Genomic DNA, 15,914 nt, shown 5'->3' with positions numbered 1-15,914 from the left:
TGTTCCCGCCATTTTGTTCCCGCCTTGCTTTCCCGCCATTTTGTTCCCGCCTCGCTTTCCCGCCATTTATTTCCCGCTCTTCGGCACCTATAAAACCCTCTCCACAGCAAGGTTGGTAAGTAGTGTGCTCAAAATGTCTCATTATCCTTTCGATCGTAGTTTTTACAGTGATATGTCCGAGTGTGTTCTACGCTTGGCTAGCAATTTCAAGATAGACAATAGAATAGTTTCATGGGACGAACTCATCAGTAGTGACACGCTACTGAATGAGGTTGCTCATGCATTAGCTAGGAAGGGGTGGCCTGCAAGGACATATGAGGAGATTCGGAAAGAACTTCTATGGTTGAATGAAAGATGGAAGAAGAAAAGCCAGCACATACGCGTTGGAGGTGGAGTAAAACATCCCTTTTTATGGATTGACGATAGCGAGGACGAAGACGATATCTTCATGCCAAGTAGCAAGGACAAGAGGGCAGCATCAACGAGTGCCAAGAGTACCGCTTCGTCGAAGGGACAGAGCTCTGCATCATCGAAGGATGACGACGACTTTATGTAGTTTTTGTATGAACTCTGCATCTTAATGTATCTTATTTTATGTATCTTATTTCATGTATCTTATTTTATGTATCTTCGGAATCTTACTTTGTTTGTAATCTCAAGTTATTGGTAGTATATGTGTTATCCACGATAAACCAACTGAGCATAGAAATAGATAGGAATATGTCTCATAGATAAAATACACATAAGTCTCATAGATAAAATACACATAAGTCTCATACATAAAATACACATAAGTTTCTTACATAAAATAGACATAAGTCTGAAGTGATACATAGCAGGGCAAAGAGTTTGCTTCACTCACGACGTCTCGGTTGGTGCTCTAGGGGTGTGGGGGGTGTACTCCATCCCCACCTGTGGGGGGGGGCTTAATGTTACGAGGAGGAATCTCGGATCCACCCTGGTCATACTGTGTATCCTGTGTGGGCCACGGTGGAGGAGTCGAAAACATGTCCAACCACATGTTTTGCTACGATGGTGGCTCATCTGGTTCACTCCCTAACCCGGATCCGGACGCCGACACATCATGATATGCAGGAGGGACCATACCTGTTGGATGTGGATGAAACATGAAACCAGGAGTAGGATTGTGATGTTGCGGAGTTGGCTGAAACATGAAGCTCGATGACGAAGCGTGGTGCTGTGGCTGATGCCACGCTGAACTGCCAGGCTGGTCAGATGGGGGTGGATGTGGCGTCGGTTCCACTCCTTGTAGACGTGGACATGGCTGATGTCGATGCACGGAGTGACGTGGCACCGGCGTAGGCTGCGGCTGGTGATGCACAACATCTGAAGTGCGCGTGCACGTGATAGCTTTATAGATATCTCTTATCCTCTGCTCGAGCCTCTTGAACCATGGTTGAATCTGAGACCGAGGTACCATAAGAGGTGCTGATGACAATTGTTGATCAAAGTTCATCACGTCAGTATGAAGACTGTATGCCAACTCACCCTGAAATTGTCATTAAGAATAATAAGTACCGATGATGAAGCAAGTAACAACAACTTAAATGACGTAAAGAGAACAAATATTACCGCATACTGCCTGGAGCCAGAAGTATCATACGTCGGGTACGTTTCAGACGTATGCGGGTCCGGAATCTCATCTGTATTGGAGTGCTGAACAATGCGTAATCGTGTTCCTCTCATGTACCCCTCCAAATATGCATTGTATTCAGCGAGATCAAATGCTTGTTGTTGATGCCACCTACGTTCAGTGACAGTTTCCCATTCTAAAACGTACTCTTCAAGCCTTTGTAGCCACTGAGCCCGTGTCCTATTGGTTCCCTTCCTTGTCATCCTGTAATTTATGATGATATTTAACCATAGGTCATAGAGAAACAAAATATAATATATAGTTAGTATAACATACCTATGGACTACTACTGACAGCAGGTTCTCTGTGTTGGGCGGAGGAGTCAACTGTCAAAGACCGAACTGTCTCATAATGCGTTGTTGCGCCATCTCCTCGACAAAGACATCGAAGATAATCTTCGATTTCATCATCCAGTAACCCCGATCTCTCGTGCATAGCACAGGAATACCACCGGGATATCTAGAAATTCTGGCTGCTTCCGTGTATGGTTGCCAAATAACTCACGTGTACGTATCAAACTGCTCATTTAGTGCAGTGTAGGCTCGCCTAGTCTGTTCACTAGCATATCGTCTATGCGCAAGACATAAGTTAGTTTCAACAATAGTGTAAACTAAGAAGGTGGATAACATTATACCATGGGACATACCTTGCGACGCGTCCAACACAGGCCGAAAGTTGGCAAGTCGATGTCATCACCATCAAGCATGTTGCCCACATGATAACTGTGGTCCACATCTATGTTTGGTCGTCCAATAGAGAACCTCTCCCAGGACCATAGTTGTAAAAACAGCGGGCAACCAAGAATGGCCGACTTGGCCGTGGAAAGCTGACAACCGTTGCACATACCTCGGTAGGTAGCAGCTAATACCGCAGATCCCGAACTCCTCGGTGTGATCTGTTCAGCTGACTCAGCAGTCGCGATTTCCAGTGCAATGGGGATGTAACGCGCACTCAAAGTAGTGACATGGTTCTCTGTGAACATCACCTTCCCGAGAAGCCACAATAGGTATGCCTCCAGGCTACGAGTAATCTGTATAGCACTCAAAGGGACTTGTGAATAACCTGGAAATCTCTCGATCTGCAATCATGTAAGGAGAAAGGGACTTGCGAATAACCTGGAAATATTGCAACTTGAAACATTTACCTTTGATAGATATGCGAGGTAGGAACTAACCCTGAAATGTTGTAACCAGTCATACTTAGGTCCGTGCGCCTCTGACGCCAGTATTGGAGCCCCATCTGAAGTAGGAGTCATCTCACCCCATCTGAAGTGGAAAGTGTGGGTCTGAGTCCTCCATAGGTCCACTAAGCAAGTGAGCAAAGAAGAGTCAATGTTGAGGTGCCGCGACGTCTCAGTGGCCTCAACTAGATGTGCGAACGGTAAAAGTCCGGTCCATTTGAGTCTGCATATCCACCAATCATAAAATTTATGTTACTTACATTGCATATTTAATACAATGATTAAAGTTTAAAATAAAAACATTTACCTTTCAACCCACAGCGGATGTATACTCCAGTTCACCTTAGCAGTACGAGTGACTAGTGGTACGAGCTTCTGCTCAGTTAATAGCGAAGCACGATGCTTACTATCAACGTCCGGATTAAGAAGATACATTCCCTCCATTGCTATACAATACAAAACGTAGTGCAGCACATAGTACAAACTTAAAACATAGTGATAGTACAAACTTAAAACATAGTGATAGTACAAATTTTAAACTCTTCCACCTCCTCTTGCCCTCCCTCTTCCTCCTCTTCTTCCTCGGCTGCCTCGTCCACGCCTAGTGCCCCTTGCAGTGACGAAGGTGGGACAATCAGGATCTCTATGCCCAAATTCATTACATAGAATGCATTGCACGGTGCGCCCGCCGACCTCAGATTCATCCATGTCATTCCGGATGCGCTGACTCTGCCGCCTCCCTCTACTTGTGCGCATATGCGCAGGATGCGGAATGTATCGAATTTGAGCAGGCTCAACAGTGTTGAAGTTACCCATTGGTCGGAAACCCATCAACTCACATGTCCAGGTATTGAGGATAGCCTCTTTTAGAAAATACGGAGACACAAAAGAGATTGCGTCAAGACCTATAAGCCCGCAAGCAGCAAGTACATGCGAGCAAGGTAGGTGAAGCAACTTTGGTTTGTTGCATGTGCATTCGCACGTTGGCCACAATTCATTTCTAATTTTCACCTCGTGTGTTCTCATCTCATTTGCACATCCGAATTTGTTGTTGCTAAGCGAACCTCGAACCTTCGCTCTAGATTTCCAATGGCGACAACACTGTGTGACCGGGCTTTCTTCATCTTTTCATCCATGTACTTCGTAACCCTTTCACAGTAACGTGTGTTCGGATTGTTTGTCATATGCTCCGCAGCAATTTGACGTCTTTCCCTGAAATACTTCACTGTGCCATAGAAAATGCCCTCAACAATCGTTGTAAGTGGCAAAGCTCTGTTTCCTCTTAGGACAAAATTATATGTTTCAGAGGTTGGTAGTCATGACACCATACCTGGCTCCATGTGTGTCATGCAAGAGAGACCACCTCTCCAATGACTCATGCTCTATCCACTGATCGAAGGTTTTAATCGTCCTCGCTAGCCTTCTCCTTGTACCAGGAGGGTCAAATCCTGGCAAGTCACAAAGCCCAACCAGCTCTTCCTCCACGGTAGCAGCTCCAGTTGCTAATTGTGCAGCTACTGCTTCAACATGTGCCCTGACAGCAGCATCTCTTGGAGCTCTCCTGTCCCTAACATGTCTCTGTGTGCAAACATTTAGTCTATTACGTATCAGCTCATATTTCCATTGTTTGTTCTGCTTGCAGAGTTTCTTGAATAGATTCATGAGGTTCTTATTTCTAAACTGCGAGAAGAAATTTGCCCCTAGATGGCGCATGCACCAACGACTCTGAATGTCCTGCCAAGGAGTTTGTTCACCGGGAGCAGGGTTTGACAATGTCTTGATCGCGTTGAGTATACCTGCATGCCTATCATGAAGGATGCACATATTCTGCTTATCTTGCACAACAACTATTTTCAACTGCCTGAAGAACCATGTCCAACTATCGATGTTCTCGCTCTCCACAAAAGCAAATGCAAGTGGGACGACTTGATTTTGCCCATCTTGACCTATGGCTGTGAGGATCTGACCCTTGTACTTGCCGGTGAGAAATGTGTCATCAACACATATCACCGGTCGACAATGTCTGAAAGCTTCAATGCAGGCACCGAAAGAGAAGAACATCCGATGCAACACCCTAACCATTGGGAACTCTGGCAGGTACAACTCTTGGATGTCAACATACGTGCCAGGATTCCGGTTTTGAGTGTCTGCACGAGCCGAACAACAAAGTCATATGCATCAAAATATGAACCAAATCTGGTCTCCAGTGCCTTCTGCTTAGCCCTCCAAGCCTTGCCATATGATATGTTGTACTTAACCTGACGAAGACTTTTTTCTGGATAGCCTTCACTTCCATCGCCTTGCACTCCACAATCTCGTTGTAAAGCAAGCGAGCTATCACAGTGGAAGTAAGGTTAGGATGATCTTGAGGGATGCATAGAATAACACAATTATGACTAACTAAGTCACTTATGACCCAACTTGTGTCGTACTTAGGGAGATATCCATGCACCCTTGCGGGACAACCCTGATTTCTACAAACCATTGTCAACTTATCCGGACAAGAAACTTGAGCTAAAAATACCCTTTGAGTGGACATTGCCCAATTAAGGATGGCATCCTTCAGAGCTTGTTTGTTCGGGTAGAGGGCACCTGTTGCAATGTTGTTTTGGTGATACTGCCAGGAAGAATCATGACCGTCGTTCACCAACATTGTAGATGAGAAGTCCTGATTCCATGATGTAGGAATAGGCACTTCATGTGTGTGCTCTTCTCCATCTGATTCGGCGGATTCATCGGAAATATCACCCGCTATATCTTAATTCTTCATGCATCTCGTTTTGCATGTGCCCATCTATCTCGTCGGCATCCGCCTCACCGCTGAAATAATCATCTGCATCTCCCCCTTCTGCCTGACTACTCTGGCCTGCTTCGTAAAAATCATCCCCAGCATGGGACGCATGAATTGACTGTGAATCATGCATTCCTACACTGCTCTCACCATATTCATAGCTACGTTCCACTTCAGGTTCAGTAACCGGCTTTAACACGGGGAGAAGTAAGGCCACAGGATGACATCCCCTACTCGCAAGATTGTAACAAGCGCACCCACTGGTCGTCCCGCTCTATATGCTTCAAATACCAGAAAATATTACCAGTGGACCGGATCCATAATGCATAAACACCGACGGTGTGTGTTTCAGTATTGAACCCTAAACATCGCGCAAGCCATTCTATCAACTGACTAACATACCATGTTTTAGGGGAGGACACCTGCACCTCTGTGTACTGAAATTCACTAAGATTAGCTCCCATCTCATTTGTTTGAACGGTACCACGACCATAGTGCAAACATAACGTCACTAAATCAGACATCTCTGCTGACCTAACATATTATTCAACAAGGAAAAAAATTAGAAGAACGACAAACCGAAATATATTTTCCAAATCAATGGAAGAACCTAAAAATATTTAAACTACTTCATTTACAAAACTAAATTTGTACTAATCTACCGGAACACCTAAAACTAGTTAAACAACTAAATTTATACTAATCTACCGGAGCACCTAAAACTAGTTAAACAACTAAATTTATACTAATCTACAGGAGCACCTAAAACTAGTTAAACAACTAAATTTATACTAATCTACCGGAGCACCTAAAACTACTTAAACAACAAAAATATTTTACCCTTGAAGCGTGTGCAGAAACGATGAACGACGAACGACTCTTGACGAACACCGAGATTAATCCCACACCACCACCTCCAACTCCACCAAAACAACCAACTTCACCCACACCACCACCACCACCACCACCACTACAACCTCCACCTCAACCTCCACCACCACCACCAAAAATAGCTTCAAAACAAGCACCACAAACTACCCCATCGCGAGTGAGGCGGATAGTTCAGATGCCCTCCTCCTTACACAACAAATGTACGGTTTAAAACGTGGAAATGGAAGATTTTTTGTGTGGGGGAGAAGGTAGGAGGAGAAAGAGAGAAAGGAGATAAGGTAGAATGGGAGAAGGGAGAAGGAAGAAAAAGGAAGGAGGAAGAAAGGAGGAAGGAGGAAGAGAGGGGGAAGGGGCTGCCTCTGCTGGCTAGTGGCCACTAGTCAGCCTCCCCCAGGTCGATAGCCTTATCGGCTACGCTAGGGCCGACAGGCAGAGCCGAGAGGGCAATCGACGTGGCCTGGCCACTAGTCGGCCGCCACGTGGCCGAGAGCCACTAATCGGCCGGGCCTAGGCCGACTGGCCTCCTGTCGGCCACGCCGATTCCGACAGCCTCCTGTTGGCCACGCCAGGGCCGAGACAGGCCTATTTTTGAAAATATTCAAATCGGTGCATTATTTTTCAAAAAGAATAAAAAAATACAATATTAAAAAAAATTGCTCGTCCTTGCATATTGTGAATACGCCGCCATCCGGTAACCAAAACCGCGTGGTCACCCCGATGTTCTGCCACACCTGGTATAGACTGCCCTCGCAGAAGAAGAGGCGCCTGAGATTTATCTTTCTCGACACGGCTTCGTAAGGTGGGGCAAAGGAAGGACCGACACGGTCAGCCAGCAAGGGCATGACGGTGTGTTCCTGCATTTGTTTGCGTCGAGGGATGTGGAGTACTTGCACGCCCCCGTGTTCATCGAGGCAATATACGTCGCCGGCATCGTAGACCAGGTCGACCAGCCTCCATCCATGGCGACATTGAAGATGGTCCACTCGGTGTCGCCGCTCGTCACGTAGGCGACCTTGGTGGATTGTCCATGGTAGCAGATGGCCACGGCGGTGTAGCAACCGGGCCTTGGGTTTGGCCCAAGCACGACTCTTTGCGGGCAGGGGTTGTGGTTGGTTGGCAGAGGAAAGAGGTCGATCTGCTCGCCGGTTACGGGGTTGAAGAAGAGGACTCCGGGACGACGGCCATCGATGCCGTTGTTGATGGTGAGGTAGCCTCTACTGGAGCCGGTGACACTGATGTTGTGGTTCCGGAGCATGGGGAGGTGGAACGCGCGCTGCGTCGGGATGGATAGCGCCTGTGCAAGGGTGTTGTAAAGAACGAAGCCAAGGTGCGAGGCGGCGAGTCGTGGAGCACGAGGACGCACGGCCGTCGGCGTAGTTTGACCCTCGGCATATTTTTCATGAAACGGTTTCTAACGGCGCCGTTACTCCGTCGGCCGTCCCGCGGAGTGACGCGTGACGCATCTATGCCTACAGCCAGGCCGTCGGCATAGATGGTAGATGTCCTGCGCCGGCCGTCCCTCGGACGACACGTGGCGCATCTATGCCTACGACCAGGCCGTCGGCATAGATGGTAAATATATGCCGACAGCTAGGCCGTAGGCATAGATGCGCCACGTGTCGGCTATTGGTGCCATATCTATACGCCGACGAGCTAGCCGTCGGCACAGATGTGCCACGTGGCAGCAACTGGCTTACTTGGACATATCTATACCGACAGCAAAGCTGTAGGCATAGATACCCTCTGTTATTTTTTTATATTCTCTATTTTGACCATTTCATTCAAAATCAACACAATAATATGACAGATATATGACAACAAATATGACATCACACTAAGATCATCATAAAGTCCAACATCATCATCATCTCACATAAAGTTCAACATCATCATCTCACAAATATCACATAAAGTTCAATATGACAACACATATCATGATTATCTCAAGAACATCATCTAATGAACACAAGTAGAAACTTAAAGAACACCATTAAAACTCGACGAAGCAGGAGTCGAGTCATCAGTCCCCTACATGTTTGAGAAAAGATTGTAAGGATAAATATAATATGATAGTGTTGATTGAACGAGAGCTAGTCTGTCAATAGTTAGGTAAATGTACTAACCGGAGTCTGACTGTGTAGTGCCACCCATTCATCGAACGTGGGCACATGTGGGGGTTCTCCAGCAGGTGGTGGTGGGGGTCCCATTTGTTGGGGAACGTCGCATGGGAAACAAAAAATTTCCTACGCGCACGAAGACCTATCATGGTGATGTCCATCTACGAGAGGGGATGAGTGATCTACGTACCCTTGTAGACCGTACAGCAGAAGCGTTAGTGAACGCGGTTGATGTAGTGGAACGTCCTCACGTCCCTCGATCCGCCCCGCGAACAGTCCCGCGATCAGTCCCACGATCTAGTGCCGAACGGACGGCACCTCCGCGTTCAGCACACGTACAGCTCGACGATGATCTCGGCCTTCTTGATCCAGCAAGAGAGACGGAGAGGTAGAAGAGTTCTCCGGCAGCGTGACGGCGCTCCGGAGGTTGGTGATGATCTCGTCTCAGCAGGGCTCCGCCCGAGCTCCGCAGAAACACGATCTAGAGGAAAAACCGTGGAGGTATGTGGTCGGGCTGCCATGGAAAAGTCGTCTCAAATCAGCCCTAAAACCTCCGTATATATAGGTGGGAGAGGGGGGACCTTGCCTTGGGGCTCAAAGAGCCCCAAGGGGGTCGGCCGAGCCAAAGGGGGGAAGGACTCCCCCCCCCCCAAACCGAGTCCTACTTGGTTTGGTGGGTGAAGTCCTTCTTTCCTTTCCCACCTCCTCCTTTTTTTTCTCTTTGATTTTTCTTCCAATGCGCATAGGGCCCTTTTGGGCTGTCCCACCAGCCCACTAAGGGCTGGTGCGCCACCCTCAAGGCCTATGGGCTTCCCCGGGGTGGGTTACCCCCCCCCCCCCCCCCCCCGATGAACTCCCGGAACCCATTCGTCATTCCCGGTACATTCCCGGTAACTCCGAAAACCTTCCGGTAATCAAATGAGGTCATCCTATATATCAATCTTCGTTTCCGGACCATTCCGGAAACCCTCGTGACGTCCGTGATCTCATCCGGGACTCCGAACAACATTCGGTAACCAACCATATAACTCAAATACGCATAAAACAACGTCGAACCTTAAGTGTGCAGACCCTGCGGGTTCGAGAACTATGTAGACATGGCCCGAGAGACTCCTCGGTCAATATTCAATAGCGGGACCTAGATGCCCATATTGGATCCTACATATTCTACGAAGATCTTATCGTTTGAACCTCAGTGCCAAGGATTCATATAATCCCGTATGTCATTCCCTTTGTCCTTCGGTATGTTACTTGCCCGAGATTCGATCGTCAGTATCCGCATACCTATTTCAATCTCGTTTACCGGCAAGTCTCTTTACTCGTTCCGTAATACAAGATCCCGTAACTTACACTAAGTCACATTGCTTGCAAGGCTTGTGTGTGATGTTGTATTATCGAGTGGGCCCCGAGATACCTCTCCGTCACACGGAGTGACAAATCCCAGTCTTGATCCATACTAACTCAACGAACACCTTCGGAAATACCTGTAGAGCATCTTTATAGTCACCCAGTTACGTTGCGACGTTTGATACACACAAAGTATTCCTCCGGTGTTAGTGAGTTATATGATCTTATGGTCATAGGAACAAATACTTGACATGCAAAAAACAATAGCAACAAAATGACACGATCAACATGCTACGTCTATTAGTTTGGGTCTAGTCCATCACGTGATTCTCCTAATGACGTGATCCAGTTATCAAGCAACAACACCTTGTTCATAATCAGAAGACACTGACTATCTTTGATCAACTGGCTAGCCAACTAGAGGCTTGCTAGGGACAGTGTTTTGTCTATGTATCCACGCATGTAAATGAGTCTTCATTCAATACAATTATAGCATGGATAATAAACAATTGTCTTGATACAGGAATTATAATAATAACTATATTTATTATTGCCTCTAGGGCATAATTCCAACACCATTTGTGGTGGCTCCGCGCGGTTATTTCAAGACGCCACCATAGCCTGGATGTTAGTTAACCAAGCAAACTAGAAGGTCAGAAGGAATGAAAGTGCAAATTTTAGCTTTGTTTGAAGAGGGCAAAACTAACCGCCATCATCTCACGATTGTAATTGTCGTTTGCCTTCACTAGGCGCAAGTACTCCCGCGCCGCGCCTCGAGATTCCTAAGCTCGACAAAGGCCATGTATGCCTACAAAAATTAGGTTGTTTGTAAGTGAACAATGTTGAAAATAAACTAAAAAAGTGAGAAAGAAAGATGATAAGGGGGTAATTACTTATATCACGCTGGGGGTCTAAGGGAGGTTGCGAACGCCCCTTACTGATGCACGGGCTTGGATTGGTAGCCCGCAGTTGTGTGTAAGAGACTGAAGGAGTGATCAAGCTATCGAAACATGGATAGCGGCCATGGGCTTTCCCCTGAATAGACACCACCGCTGTCTCATCGATCTGAGACTCAATCACGTCAGGAGCATCCGGACCAGGCGGATGCAACCTCTCAAACTGTTGCTTGTAGGACTCCATGTGCTCCTCTGTATTGTCATAGTACTTGCTCTCGCCTTCCTTGGGATTAGTCCTAGCACGGGCCAGCACCCATGACTGTATGTCTGAGAGTGACCTCTTCAACTTGGCCTCCTGCAACGTCACACGGAAGTTAGCCATACATAGAAAACATGACGGTAAATGTAAAAAGAAGAACAAAAATAAACCATGCATATAGATATACCGTCATTGCCTTGAAGCCCCAGTGGTTCCTGTTTCCTTGGCCGTGTGTCCCATCTTTTCCACGGTTAGCCCGGGCCCTGCTGCTCTTGGCAGCAAACTCTGCATCGTCGCCGAGCCACCTATCCACCAACCTAGCCCATCCATCATCCTTTCCCAAGCACCATTTAGGAATAACCTAAAAATGGAAGCATGACATGTCAGCACAGAACAACATGTCAGCACAGAACAATGAAATTGACTGCTTATACGTTGGATTGAAAAGTCTCTAATACTTACCATCATGTACTGCTCCGTGTTCAAGGTAAGTCGTTGTTTCTGCGCTTCAGTTTTGCTCATCTTTTGATTAAGGTAGGTGTGATAGTAGTGTGAGACGGCAACCCAACGCACCTCGTACAGGAACTGACGAGCTTTATTCTTTGCAGCCGCCAGCAAGACCCCGTCGGCTTGGGCCTTGTGCTCGTCAAGAACTCTATAGAATTCCTGCAATCATGCATAAAACCAGAAGTAAACAAGGCATGAGTTGAGTGATTCAATGACAAACTATGACTGAAACTGAAGACAAGTTATTCAAAACAGAACTTACCCAAAATTTAGTGATCACGGCCTTAGCGGCCGTCCCATACTCCGCGAGGCTGAAAGCCTCGAAGTGGGCCCAGCTCCGGCTCCTTGTCTGGCCACGGGCGGAATAGGCCCGACCAAAACTCCTTCAACAGGACAGTGATAAGGCCGTTCGGTTTAGATGTTCGGTTGAAGGAGTGATAAAGCATTCATCTAGAATCGCAAGATAATCTCCACTAAAATTTAATTACCCATCAACTAAGTTAAAAATTGTCGGGCCAAATTTAAACCAATACAATTGTATAATGTTTCAGTTGCGCATTGCATTTTTTTTTGTTGCGTTAGACATTTCTTTTCAAGTTTTCTTTTTTTTAGCACTCCGCCTGGCTCCGTCCAAGATGCATGTAATTTTTCTTAAAAAAAAATTTAAGAATACTTTTTTTAGCACTCCGCCTGGCTCCGTCCAAGATGTCCATGGAGGTCACGGCTGTAGACTAACCAACATTAATCAGAGAAGACGGGGTTGCGTTCGTATCTGCTTTTACATTACACTAGATCTTTAATGGCGCGCGTTGTTGCGCCCGTGCTTTTATTAATATAGTATGGTAGCTTTAGAGATTTGTGTAAAAACATGAGGTTATTTTATTTAGCAAAGTTCTTGTTTTCTTTTCAAATGTGAGTGCAGACTGGAAGTTTAGTCATTTTCGCTCAGCTGGTTATGGGTCTAATTTGAAGACACTTGAGAAAACATGTATGGTTATAAAACATAAACAATACGAAACTGATATATGTATATAGTGCATATTTCCCAATCCAACAAATGATGTATCCAAATTAGCATACTATTATTTTTGATTCAAGGTATAATAAAACAAAATCATAAAACATAAATCAAACTAACAACAAATTAGCATAGGTACTTCCCCAAATCATCATAGCACTAAAATGAAATAGTTTACATAGCCCACTATCATTTTTTGATTCAAGCTATAATAAAACAAAATCACAAAACACAAATCAAAATTACAACAAATTAGCATTGGTGCTTATCGAAGTCATAGCACTAAACATTAAGAAGCAGCGTGGTATCCTCATTCGGCTACACATACAACTACATGCATCATCACCACTTCAATTGTGCATTATGGCTAACTTGGTCAGACAAAACACTTCCATCTATGTTGTATGTTCAAAGGGTAGCTCGCAGACAAGTTTGCACTTGACAAATAATGAAATGACAAGTATTGTTTCTTTGTTATTAACAAATCACAAGCATTTAGATTAGAAGTCTACAAGGGAGAAGTTTTGGATGGAAACGTTGTTTTCTTTAAATTTGAAAGAAATGTGATATATGTAGTAGCCCAAAATACATGAACATAAAATATCCAAGACCATGCTAAATAAAATATTAACACTGGTAATGAGAGCGAAATTCTCTAGTGGAAATGTTAACTATAACACAAGATGTGATACCTGATTTTGAATTTATCGGTCTAGAAAGTGAATTTTACTTTAACGACATCAACACCCCATTCTAGTATCCCTGAAACAAACAAATAAAGAATATATTCTTTCTCTGATTATTGCATGAAATGTACTCCCTCCGTCCCATATTATAAGATGCTATTACATCCAATATACTCACATATTGGATTTAATAACATTTTATATTCTGAGACGGAGGGAGTATATCACAAATGCAGGAGGAGGAAACAATATAAGACTCAGTAACTCACTCCATAAGGAGTATTGAGTCGGCACGAGCATCTAGTAAGCACTTCATCGTATCAGGTAGGACATTGTTCGTTGCTTGCAGCCATCAATTAACACCTATATGATCAATTTTACACACATAAGCACCAACACGTAAATTAATTATAATTTTTTGAGTAAATGCTTGAAATGTCATCACAGAAAATGTACACACCAATAAATAAAGTTGCATCTATAGACTACGCTGAACGAAGCTCCGTAAATGAAGACATCAAGAAGTAATGTTACATAAAAATAGCAAGAACAATTAAAATAGTATACACACATATTAAATCAAACAAAAAATTTCAGCTATTTCTTCAAACTATGGAAATGAAATTGCTAGGTCTCGATCCTCCTTTATGATGGGCTTGTTTGTAATCACAATTTATTTATTTCAAGGAAAGATATCTACGTAAAGCTTAGAATGGACATCAACAGTTGTGAACTTGCCGGAATGGTCACTCTGTGATGTCTCATTCTAGGAGGTAAGGGGGTTTTAGTGGTGTTTCTCGGGTTAGTGGATAACTGGAAACAAGTTTACCTAGTATCCATACACACATCCGGTGGATACGACAATAACATATGCACTCTAAAGCAAATCTAGTAATAAGGTTAAGTGTTCATATTAAAAACATATGTTCATTTAATCATATTTTACCATTGCTTCTTGGAGAATATATATGCCACCTGGACAGGTGTGTATGCTCCTAACACACACAAAAAAAAGAACTGCTACATGATATCATTAATCTAAGATAGAATGAAAAAACTGAATCCAAAAGTTAGGCAACATAAGTCAGTTAGTACAGTTCATATGACAAACATTTCGGAAACAACATTTTCCAAATACATTTTCTGTTGCAGACTTTCTCTGTTTAAGCCAGGAACCATAAGATAAAAGCACTTAAGGATTTCAAGGTTGAATTTCATTACCCATTGGTTGGAAAAAATAACAAAAACATTGTAGTATTTGATTTCAATAACTTTGTGGCTCTTAAATTTTGCTTCCTTTGGAGTACCTTATCTGAAAAACATGAGAGTAATTATTAGCAAAATTTACCAACTGCATATCAGTATAGTTTCTTAATTCAAAACTTTGTGGAAATCGAGCACCAATATAACCTTCACCATAGTAAAATACCTTCTAATGGATATATTTTTGTGGCATAGATCTAATAATGTTATGCTATCTTTGCCATTTTCGTATATGGATGCATACACCAAAAGGAAGCCTCTGCCAAGATTAAACACCATCACAATTAGTACTTTAGCGGTGGTAATCATCTGCCTTAACTTTAGCATGGAGCTGAATTAGATTCATAATACAGCAGATCAAATCAACCTGTAACCCAGCAGGTAATAGGTCGAAAAGAAATTCTGGCAACAATGATGATTGTTCCTCATGTTGACGCTCGTGAGGAGAAGGCAACGAAGCTCGCCTAGAGATGGGCGCTATGGCATCTGAAAAAAATATTCTCAATTAAAAACATGAAGAACGGCGAACTTGTATGGAAAAGTCAGCAAGTAATCATAAACAAGAGAACTACACTAAGTTACTTCTAAGCCAACCACTACTGTGATATACTAAGTCATAGAGAAACAGTTAGCGCATCACAAATTTTGTAGACATCATTCACTAAAAAGAAATAGAATTTAGTCAAATAGTTCAGATTTGCACATATATGATCCTATAATGAGATAGAGATGGAATAAAACGTGAATTAGACAGCCAAGAATGATTCAGAGCCAAAATCGAACTGTTGAAGTTCCAGATTGCGTGAGAGGGCTGGGAACTTGTATGTTGGTGTTGTGCCATGATGGTCATTGTTGTCATCCGAGCATGAGGTCACACCTGCCGGATCGGATGTCCTTGCAGCTCCGTGCGTGTGGATTGTGTCCAAAGCCTATCGACACACATTGACATTTGCCTCTGCTTCTCCAAGTGGTGATTTGACTCTAGAGCATGAAACATCAAGTACTATGTGAACGAATACAGGGATCGAACATAAAAGGCATGTGTGAATTACAAATCATCAAAAATCAAAATCTGAGTACCAACATGTTCACAAGATAAAGAAAAATGTTCTTCACCAAAATTTTGCTACGGCTTGTTCCTTTTCTTTTCTTTTCCTTCACAAACCTGCACAATTATCTGAAGAAAATGATCTTTGATATATATTGACTGCAGATTAACACTGAAACACTACTGAAAGTGTGTTCTAGGAGAGAGGTTGGGGAGAGGCGGGGAGAAAAAAATCATGAACCACTTAGCATGTACTT

This window comes from Hordeum vulgare, chromosome 3H (genome assembly GCF_904849725.1).
Source record: "Hordeum vulgare subsp. vulgare chromosome 3H, MorexV3_pseudomolecules_assembly, whole genome shotgun sequence".
In the NCBI taxonomy this organism is placed as follows: Eukaryota; Viridiplantae; Streptophyta; class Magnoliopsida; order Poales; family Poaceae; genus Hordeum; species Hordeum vulgare.
This window is presented reverse-complemented; position numbering follows the sequence as displayed.